The 10,316-nt window shown below is 27.3% G+C and overlaps 1 pseudogene; it reads right to left on the bottom strand.

The window, feature by feature from the left end:
- Nucleotides 1-6,032: 6,032 nt before the first annotated feature.
- On the bottom strand, nt 6,033-9,170 carry LOC125812643 (nudix hydrolase 2-like; annotated as a pseudogene).
- Nucleotides 9,171-10,316: the final 1,146 nt, after the last annotated feature.

A 10,316-nucleotide genomic window follows, 5' to 3' on the forward strand; every position in this document is an offset into this window, starting at 1 on the left:
GTTTCTTAAAGAATCTATATTACTTGCACGACCACGTTCACTTGCATGTATATTGGGGAGCAACAAGTTTTTGACGCCGCTGCCGGGGACTTAGAAATTGATTTCTTTTCGATCTTCTTTAGTCTACAATTAAAACTTTTAGATATTAATTACTTGATCTTAGCTTGTTATTGTAGACACTTGACTTTCAGGTCTGGCTAGAAAAAGAGAACTTGTCGAACCATATAACGACCCCGAACAAGTTCTATGAGAGCGTAGAAAAATGAACCGTATGGAGCAAGGACGAGGAGAACTGGGTTTAGGTCTTCCAGGGAACATCAGGGATGGTAATCAAGACAACGTAAATAACCTGGAAAATGTGAACAACCAAGGAAACCCGAATAACGGAGGGAACATAATTAACCAAGGCATAACCCCTGGCATTCCTATCATCCCAGCAAGGCATGTACGTGATGTGGCAGTCCCACTCTCAACTAATTTGGCATCTAGCATTAGGAAACCTCCACCGGGGGGTAGATTTGAACTAAAGCAGAGCATAGTATAGATCCTCCATTCTAATGGGCAATTCACTGGTCTCCCCCATGAGGATCCTCAAATCCATGTTAAGACCTTCATAGATATTAATGATACATATATTCCAATTGGAGTCTCATCAGACTATGTGAGGCTGACATTGTTCCCATACTCATTGTTAGGAGCCGCAAGGCGTTGGTTAGATTCTAAGCCACCAAACTACATCACTACTTGGGATTGTCTAGCAAAAAAGTTCTTGAGTCGATTCTTTCCATCCAAGAAAACCGCTAAGCTGAGGGGTGAGATAATAAACTTTATTCAAAATCTAGGGGAGGACATGTACCAAGCATGGGCGCGTTTCAAACAAATGTTGAATGCTTGCCCACACCACATGCAAACTAATGAGGTACTTGCTCACACTTTCTTGAGGGTTTAGACTATAATGCTCGTGCTCTTCTTAATAGTGCAGCAGGTGGACATGCCCTATCTAGAACAAGTGAAGAGTTCTTCGACTTACTTGATAAACTTTCTGAAGGGAACCAAGGATATGAGGGGGAAATGTCTTGAACCACAACCCAAAAGGCTGCAAGGATTTTAGATATAGACCAAGCTACTGCCATAAAGGCCAAATTAGATGCAATGCAACATAACATGGCCCTACATTTTAAACAGATAGCTCTAAATCAGGCACCGGTAAACGTTGTACAACAGGCTGCAAACTGGTGTGAGGTGTGAGGTATGTGGTAGTGGAACTCATGAAACTGAGCAATGTGAGGCAAACCCAGATTCCGTAAATTATGTGGAAAATGCGCAAAGAGGTGGAGTTCAACAAAATTATGGCAATGCTTACTACCCTAGTTGGAGGAACCATCCTAACTTCTCATGGGATGGGAATCAAAACTAAAACCAGGCGCAAGGGGCTAACCAATACCGTTCTCAAGGGGCTTCTGTTGTATTAATGACTAGTTGGCCAATTGCATTTTCTCCAAGAAAAGACGACCTACATGTTAAATCACCCACACTCTTCCAGCTAATAAATTTATCACAATTCACATGATAAGTATCCAAGACAAACAAGTATATTAATGTTAGACTCGTTAGTAAATTTTATTTAGATATTTGAAAGTGTTCAGTATATAGATATGTTATCAAGAAGTTAGAAGAATGTTAACGATTTTATTTATGTCATATTTTTTAATTATACATATTAATGTCAACAAGTCGTAAAATTTCATACTTATTTTAGTCGATACATATTTATATAACTAACTTATGCTGCATGTTTGAGAACACACGCGGACTTTTAAATATATGATCCGGAAGTGTCTAATAAGAACATATTATCATGTGTTCATCAAATGCTCAATTGAAACATGTTATTATTAATGTCTAAATAAAATTTGCTGATAAGTGAAAAGGATTGTCAATGTATTGAACCTCAGTATTATTAGGTATATAGTGTAATTTTCTTTTAATTAATTAATGTTGTAATGGAAAGTATAATTAATGGTATAAGAAGTATTTCAATATTTAGCTTTCTTCTTAATTGTTTCTTAATCAGTCTAGCCTCGAAATATGAGAGGTGTGTCCATTCCCATAATTGTCAAATTATTACTCTCTCCGTCCCATTTTATATGTCACATTTTTACTTTGCACTTGCATTAAGAAATGAAGTAACTTTACCCTTCTACCCTTATTTAATGTTTTCTTAATTCAACTTTATTAATAAATGACAAGATTAATTAACTGGATAATGCTAAATGACCAGAAAATTTGGCTAGAATTTAGCTAGAAATTTTTAAAAATTATAATATCTTTTTTATTTTGAAAGAAACTGATCTTTTTTCCATTTTTTAGTTAAAATGTATTAAAGTTAGAAGGATAAAAATGTTCAAAAAGGTAAATAACATAGGTAAAATATCATTCTGGTCAAATTTTCTAGACAAAAGAATTTTTCCAATTAACTATTCTATCAAGGGTATAATAGGCAAAATATAGTAATTTATGCATAAATTTATAAAATGACAAGTATTGTGGTCCAGTTATTTATAGGAAGGGATGACATATAAAATGAGACGGAGGGAGTATAACACAACTTGTTGAGTTAGAATAAATTTGGCGTGGATAATACTTTTCAAATTTTAAGATTCAATGAGTTTTGGTTCTAACTTGAGATTCAAATTGCAACTCCACATGTTATTATACCAAAGGTAAAAGATAACATAATATTATTGGCTAAGACAGAGTTGCTTGGATGGTAAACATCCTTCGCTTATAACTTTAAGATTGTGAAGTTCAAAAAAAGGTATAAAAAAATATAATCTTCTATCTATATATAATAGGAAAAGAAAAATTACCACGTGTCAGCACCACAAAATTAGTAGATATATTAAATAATAAATGACAATTTATAAAACAAAAACAAAACAATATTTTTTTTAAAAAATCAAAATTGTATTTGAAATTCCAAAAAAATAAAAACCGTATGATGAATGTTAAAAATTTGTGGAATCAGTAGTCTTTTTAAAAATTAAAAATCAAAATTGTATTTGAAATTCCAAAAAAAAACCGTATGCTGGCAGTTAAAAATTTGTGGAATCGGTAGTCTTTTTAAAAATTTGCCATCACTGCTAATTAAAATACATTAATTGCCATCACTACTGATTAAAATAAAATAAAATAAAATAAAAAATGAATACATACAAAAAAAAAAACATATTTAATATTTTAAAAGTATTAACAAATGTTAAAATCATTACTATTTTTTAAATATCATATAATAAAAAAATCAATTTAAAAAATATTAAAAATCTATTTTAGAAGAAAAAAAATCCGCGTAAACAAAAAAGAGATTCAAATAATTTGCTTATGCATAATTATAGATTTTTACTTTACTTTGAAAATTCCCTTTATATATATCTTCAATCTGTATATAATAGGAGTAGTAAGAAGTGACACCTATTAGCACCACATAAATTCTCGAATTTCTATACAATTAAAATTATTAAAATTAATTATATGTAGTTAATTTAAATAATACATTACAATTTGAAAATCAAATTAGAAATTTTGAAGCAGTTTTTTAAATTAACGTGACATATTTTAAAACAATTTTAGAAATTAACATTATATAACTTTAAAGCATTATTTAAGTGATATACAAAAATAATCTGAACTTACCTTAAATTAACATGAATTGTAAATAAAATATTATACAAATATAAACATTTCCATAATATAAACAAAAAATGTTAAAAAAATTTGTTGTCATGTTCTTCCTTGAAGTGTTAAAAAACTTTACGTAAGGTTTTATTATAGAAACTTCTATTGTTTATATATTTCCTTTCAATGTATAAAAAAATAGTAACCAACTAAAATATGTCATGTACTTTCTTTTAAGAATAAATATATTTACTAATTGCTATTTAAATTTAAATCGACAGATTTAAACTGCCCAATACATTATATCAGACTTTACATACATTTCGAATGAAAAATTTGTTCATGGGATAAGCACTTTTTTTTATAAAAAAAATAAAAAAAAAAGAAAAATATAAAAATAAATAAATATTAAATAACCAAAACCAATTATAAAATTTGTAATTACCAAATTAATTTAATATTATAAATTACGAACATAAAAGACCACAACAACACAAAAAATAGAATATATAATAATAAAAATTAATTGAAAAATCTGAAGAAAAAAAATGCAATTTACAAATTAAAAAAAAAATAACAAATCACGGTTAAATTACCTTTTGAATTCCTATAATAAAGGATACTCTAATCAACCTCACTCCCGCATTTGCACAATCCTAAATTTACTCAAAACAGTTTTTTATTTTCAATTTAAAAATTATGAAAGAAAAGAATAAAACTTACAAATCACGAAAAAAGTAGTCTCACTTTCTATAACTTTTTCCTCACTGTCAATCATTAACGCTAACCAAATTCATTTCTTATGTAACAAATTCTAGAAAAGCCATAGGTAAGTATTCTTCATAATTTATATGAAAGAGATGCGAGACAAGTATTTGTCATACTATGACTCTTTTTGATTATTTTATAATTTTACTTCTACTGAGTTCTAGTTTTAGCGATTCACAATCTGCTTTGCTTTTTCATTTTTTTATTTCTTTCGAAATATTGGAGAAAAAATAATAATTTTAATCTTATAATTTTCTTTGAATATTAGGTTAAAGCAATATGAAAAACAATATTCATAGAATGCAATAGATGAACAAGATACATAGAAGGAGATATATATAATTGTGGCACTGGAAAGACTAGCGGATGAAGGCTACATTTATTAATTCTCTAAAATATATTATTATTTATTCTTAGTTTTTTTTATTACATGTATCACTATTAATATTGCAAGAATAAAATCAATATGAATAGTGACAAGGATGATGAAAGACTTGAGATGGTTCAGAAATGGAGATATCTTCATACTTTATATAATTATTTTTTAAAAAAAAACTTGCATTTTATTACTTTCTCATTCTTCACCCTTGATTATTTGGACAGTCTTATTTATCACGATGATAGTGATTCAAAGGCTTAAAGTGTGAGCAACAAAGTCCACAACATTTTTTTGGTAAAATATGATACTAAAATATCATATAATTGATATACAATTTTTAGAAAAATTAAAACTTCTTAGTTATATGCTTGACATTATCATAACAGTAGGACTTTTTAATTACATCTTATTTTAATATAACGATTAAATTTTCTTATTCTTTATTATGCTAACAAGAATATAATAAAAATTGTGAGAGTTATTTATGACTTTGAATAATTTTAAAAATAAATAAGTTAAATAATACTAAAAATTATGGTCATCAAATTGAGACAATGAACTAAACTTATATATTGATTTATTTTCATAACTATTCTATTTTAACTTGTTAAGGTGTTAAATGCTAACAATCTCCAATGTAAATTTTACAATATCATTTTATAGAAGGTCGAATTTTGATATTGTCATTAAATTAGTGTTTACAATTACATTATAAATTAACCGTGCAACGTGCGGACACAAATACTAATATACTATAGACCAAAATATTATGAACTCAGTTACTCTAAATCTTATATTTGTCTCTAGCTGAATGATTTTGATGATATACGTAACTTATTTGAAAATTTCACAATAGTAATTAAGTAGTATTTTTTTATACAAACAAGATAATGTAGTAAACAATACTTCATATACTGCACATAACAAGTAGATCATGTAGCAAAGTGCTAGTGATTGCAAAAACATTACATTGAATTATCTAAACAAAAACAAAGGAAACAAAGTGGAAAACATACATCAATTACTTCAAACATATCCAAGTACCAATTATCAATATGGCTTATATATTGCCAAAACATTATATATGATATTCAAACTAGAATCTTAGTCTACAATTTAATTTTTCCAAATGGAAAAATCTTATTACAAACATACACACAACATTATTCTTATTACAAACATATGCATAAAACATAATTTTAATCATATACTATATGTTATTAGAGTATAAATAGCAGTTCTTGGCAGAATGTCCAGTAGTAGTAAGAAGAGCAGAGAAGCCATTGTACTGTTCCTCTTTCTTGGCAACACATATATTGGCTATCATTTTAGAGAGTTCACTTTGGTTCACCTTTGATTGACTTGCATATTCTTCCATTGGCATCCACTACAATGATTTTTTTAAAAATAGGTGTAAAGTAAAGTTATAGTTCTTGGAAACAAGCTTCATTTTACGTGTCTTAATTTAAATAGATATATACTTTGATTGACTTGCATATTCTTCCATTGGCATCCACTACAATGATTTTTAAAAAATAGGGGTAATGAAAAGTTATAGTTCTTGGAAACAAGCTATTTTCTCTATTTCATTTTACGTGTCTTAATTTAAAAAGATACAGACTTTGAAATAGTAAAGAGACTTTTGAATCTTGTGATTTGAAATTAAGCTTGTGTGTAATGTATTAAAATGCACTTTAAATTTTATAGTCTTAAACATATACCGAATGAGAACAAGTATTATTAGTTTTGCCCAATTTAAATGTCTTATTATTATTTCTGGTTTGTCTAAATATGAGTATCTGTCTTTCCATATTTAGTAAGTTTTCCATACCCAACATCTTACATGGCAAGTTTAAGACCACAAGATTTAAAAAATTATATATATATATCTTTAATTTAAGACAGCACGATTCAAAAATCTCCTTTTATTTATTAAACTTTGTGTTCAGATTAACAAATATATTTAAATTAGGACAAAGAAAGTATTAAATATATGAAACGTTACATTTTTTGAAACCAACTAAAAGAAAAGTATGACATATAAATTGAACCAGAGTGAGTAAATATATATACCTTAGCCTCCTCAATCTCAGCTTCTTGCTTTTTGATAGTGAAATTAAGTGGTTTCAGCATGCATATGAAGAACAAATCAGATTTTCCAAAGAATGATTTGTGACTTTGTCTGCATATAAATAAGGTATTTTAATTAACTTATATTGACATTTTATCAAATATAATTTATACTATACTTTCAAATGATTGAAAATGGATGGAAATTCATACCTAAAGGCAAGGAGTTCAACAAATTCCGTCTCAATCTATAAAAAAAATAAAAATAAAAAAAGGTTCTAAATTAGTTTTCTAGCACTATATTTTTATTTTTTTTCAAAAAAAATATATATTAAATTTTCATATCGAAGAATTTAGTAGTGTATATATATACTTACTCCCGTCTCTTCTTTCACTTCTCTAACGGCTGCCATACATATATCCCCCCCCCCCCCTACAATTAGTAGAATTCGTTTAAAAAAAAATATTATTTACTATGAACTTCATCGCTAAATCACTAATAACTCCTTTTTATAATATATTACAATACTAAGTAGAATTAGTGACGAATTAACAGTTAAGCGATAAAATTTGTCAATAACAATTCCTATATTTTTAGCCGTGTATATCATTGACATGTTTTTTTCCGTCAAAGCGAGCTAATCTGAGTTTGGTACATTTTGTGTATGAAAATAGAAATGGTCCAAAATGATTTTGGCGTTTTTATTTTAATAGAAATATATATATATATATATATATATATATATATATATAAATTTTAAAATGCACAAGTTAATTCTTCTAAACTTAATGTATTGACAAATTTCATTTAAAAAGTTTAGTCACCTAAATTGTTTTCTTTGTCCCTAAATTCTGATTCTCATTATGAAAGTTCCGCTTAGAGTCGAGCGGACGAGAATTTACAATTTAAAATTCAGATAATCAATCAATTAAGCTAATAAAATTTCCAATTCCGTTAATACTATAAAAAAATATATGAACACATGCCAATGTCATAACAATTAATAATAAAATAAATTAACAAAAAAGGGGAAAATATAAATTTGTTAAACCTCATCAACAACACCAGTAGGAAGCTTCCAAGTCCCAGTAATTTTTCCAGATTTTTCTTTAACTACCAGTACCTGCCAATGTCATATTTTTAATTAAATTTGAAAATAAATAACTTTAGTACTTCTTAATGTACCTTAAATAATAAATTTGTATAATCGTATAACATATTTAAAGACCTTAATATCTTTAGCATATTTGAAATCATAAATTTTAAAAAAATAATTTTTTTTTTTTAAACTTTGTGTCAAGTCAAATTATATCATATTTAAAATGTTAACGAACCTGTCTGTCTTGGTTGAGGACGAAAGCACCAATACCAATATGATGAGAAGCATTAGCAGGAAAAGTATGAGGAATTTCATGAGGAATCCAATAAACAAGCATCAAATATGTTGCCTCTGCATGATGATACCAAAATCCCTCCTGCATTGATTTAATTTATCAGATTATTTTTAATTAATTAAACACATATTTATATGAATTTTAAATAATCTAATGTTAATAATTAATTATTAGTGGAATAATATTTTCATGAATATATTTACCTTTACTGCTGCATTAACAAGATGAGCAAGTTCTATAGGTAACTTAATCCAAACACCCTTCTTTCCCTGTCCATCAAAATCAAAGGAAAAATAACAAAAAGAAATTAAAATTAGTGAGATTTTTGTTTTCGATGACCGATCGGTAGTATAATTTAATTTGTTATAGCAGGTTATTCTATCTACTAAGTAATTATTATGTATTAGGAAGTTCAATTGAGTTTGATGTCAATTGAACAATCATGTCATGCTTACAACTTCAAGTTATTAGCGTTTGTGATTTAAATATTTGTTGAGATTCACTCATCCTCTTAAGTGATAATTAGAAGTCCATATAATATCATTTATCATTGATTCTAGGCTACTAGTCAATATGATTAAATAAATTTATCTGCAATTACCTTTTGAGTGATCACAATATATGTAAATATATTTTTCACACAATACATATAACTTAAACTCAAATATTACGATCGAGTAAATATTAAGTATATATATTATACATAAATACCTTTAGCCTCCAATAAGAAATGGAAGCCTTGAGCATAGTATGAAATTTAAGAAAATCCATAGGTTCCTCTGTCTTCATGTTCACATGAAATTTAAGAAAATCCATAATTATCTTCAATTGCCTCAAATATCTCCATTTTTATGTCAATTGATGCCTCTTCAAAAGAATCCATTAATTCTGAGCTTTTCAAACAAAGAAAGAAAGCATATTAGGTAAAGAAATTTAAGTGCTAATCATAATTAAATATAATATTTTTCTTTAAAAAATAGTAAAGATATATACAATCAGATTTGTTGCATGCCCCCCCTCACTACTTCTTAGGTTAGACTCAGTTCGAAAGAATTTTTCCAAGAACAACAAATATATTGTAAAATAAGTGATAGCTTAGTTAGCAAATTGCACCAGATAATATTTAGAGCTAGATTCAGAATTTGAATTTTATAAAATATATTGCGGAATTTACCATGCACAACTAAAAAAGTAAGAAAGATTTTTTTAATTTGTATATTTTTGACATACCATGAGATTTTGGTGGATATCATGCTATTAATAATAAAATGATAAATTTAAAATTAAATTATTTTTAAATATAAAAGTATGTTATTTAATTTTTTTCTTAACATATTAACCAAAAGAAAATCGTGACATATAAAATGAAACGATAGGAGTAATATGATTTAGTACCTCAGAGTATATGGTAAAATTGGACATGATTTATTATGAAAATTTTAGTGAGCTGATCAAGTGACACGTGGAGACGCATATGCAAAGCAGTAGAGAAAATAACGAAAAATTACAAACTTTCATAAGTATATATTTGCAAAATACTACAACTATAAAGTTATAAGCAACTAGGAAATAAGTTTTTGTTAAGCTAATTAATATACGTAACGTACCAATTAGCAAAATATATTAGAGATTGAATAAATTCAGGGGCGGCTCAAATTCGTTGGTGGTCTAAGGCCAAAATCAAATTAGAGGCCTTAAAAGAAAAATTATAAATGTTTTTATTTTAAATCTATTTTTCTAGCTTTTTGAGATGCAAAGTTGTTAATATTTTTTGTGTAGTCAATCTCTTCTAATAATTCTTTTTCAATCGATAATATAGCCAAACCACTTTGAGACATTGCCGATCTTAAAAAAGATTTTATTATTTTTAATTTTGAAAAAACTATTTCGGCTGAGGCGACTGTTACGGAAATTGTTACCATTATTCTATAAGCAATGTAAGCATTTGGAAAAGAATCAAGTCTTTTTATTTGATTGAATATTTCAATTAGAGTATTGTCTTCTACTTTTATGATTTCCCTTAACACTT

Source organism: Solanum verrucosum, unplaced genomic scaffold (assembly GCF_900185275.1).
Source record: "Solanum verrucosum unplaced genomic scaffold, falcon-dt-bn FXZP01000275.1, whole genome shotgun sequence".
Classification (NCBI taxonomy): domain Eukaryota; kingdom Viridiplantae; phylum Streptophyta; class Magnoliopsida; order Solanales; family Solanaceae; genus Solanum; species Solanum verrucosum.